Raw genomic sequence first — 1,912 nt, forward strand, 5'->3', positions numbered from 1 at the left:
GACTAAAGGAAAGCCATGGCATAGAGGTACTGCAGAGCCTCAGTGAGCATTCATCCCCAGGACAGGAGCATAGTGGGGACCTGGCTCGCCATTCCCACTAGAATGGAAGCCATACTGGGATACTGGGACTTGTTTTCAATGAGGTCTGTGATCCCAGAGGACACATACCCTAAAGTCTGGCACTGACTAGAGAAAAGGTAAGAAGAGAAAGATTTAGCCCTTTAGGTAATTCTTCATTCAACCCACAGGTGCTTCAGAGATTTACCTACTGAAGAAAGGACATTTAGAAGAAACTTAGGAAGTTCTGATGGCACTCACAGCTCTCCAACGCCCAGTACATACACTCTTTCCTTAGGATTTCATGTGTTCTGTGTTGTACCTGCAGTCACAGAGCCCTAGCACAGAAATAAGGACATTTATGGACATTCAATCTCTGTTATCTTTTCTTGCCTTGTATTTTCTGGCTAAACTGTACATCCCATTCTGTGTTTTGCTTCTGTCACCGAGTTTTTCTACATAATTCTTTCTAGCTGGACCCTATCAATCTGTCTGTGGTAATATGTGGTACACATCAATCCTTTTTTAGTTCCCACATTAAGATCTGCCAGGAAAGAGCCCGCTGCTAGAGAAGGTGACAGTGGGAGAGAGAAGAGTCATGAGAAGCTGTGAGACACTGAGGTCTTAATGAAAGGAAGCTCACACAGTATAGGAGTAAACTGCCAGTCTCCCACTTCATTTATATAAATGCCTGTCTACTGAATAATGGAAAAGTCAAGCTAACTATCCTGATCTTCCCTCTTACTAATTGGATTAAATCATGGTCTTGAGAATAAAGAGAATACTTTACACACAGTTTGTATAACAATAGAAGGAAAAATATTGTAATGCCAGTTAATAATCAGGACCATGTCAGGACAGAAGAGAAAGGATTTTCCATTTCATTAATACGAGGGGAAACAGCTGAAAAGAACATGACATTTATAACCTTGTAGAGAGATGTGGACCAGATCTAGGGCAACAAATCAATTGAAGATTACAGAATGATTTTCTAGGTTCTCTTTTATCAAGTCCTGCAGCCCTGGTACAAATGGCCATCAAGGAGTATGCCTATCTGTGTGACTGAATACCTGAAGAGATAATATGTGTTTGGTGGTTTCAAAGTCCTTCCCCTGGTTTCTCTCTTTCCCTCTACTTTTCTCTATTCTGCTCATCTTTTACTCCCAGTAAATGTATTCAAGAGGATAGATTAGTGATATCACAAGTTGAAGATACTTGGCTTAAATTTTATAGCTAGGATTTCAAAACTCAGTGTTCTTTCTATAATGTACTAGATTTCTGATTACGAGCAGAATTAGTTATCTTTTCTGGGCCTCCATTTCTTTACCTATAATAATTTATTAAATGTTTACATTGTGCTAGAATCTGAGCTAAGCTCTTGAAAGATATTTTCTTATTTGATAATTGGAACAACTTCCAACAGGATGATCATGATGATCTCCTGTAAGAAGATGATAAAATTGAAATTTAAGACATTTATTAACTTTTCTACTATAATTCAAACAACGACAGAGTTGAGAGTTCTACACACCCTATCCAACCCATTAACTTATTCTCTTAAATTACTTATTATATTGCTTTTCCTAACAGAAGTTATTTCTACTTTCATGTTAGTATAATTAAATTATGTAACATATGCAAAATTTTACATAATGCATGCTGCATAATAAAAACACAACCAACGAAGCACCAACGCAAAAGTTGAAGAGAGCACGCAAGGCAGGAAAGTAGGAAATAATCTGAGCTGGTTGTAGTAAATATTTTCTATGAGATTGAGCTCATTGGATTGATTTTTCTTTTTTCTTTTTAGCTTCTACATTAAAATTGATTTTTGACAGTTTAATAGACTCTTTTA

This window comes from Mandrillus leucophaeus, unplaced genomic scaffold, assembly GCF_000951045.1.
Source record: "Mandrillus leucophaeus isolate KB7577 unplaced genomic scaffold, Mleu.le_1.0 Scaffold1226, whole genome shotgun sequence".
Classification (NCBI taxonomy): domain Eukaryota; kingdom Metazoa; phylum Chordata; class Mammalia; order Primates; family Cercopithecidae; genus Mandrillus; species Mandrillus leucophaeus.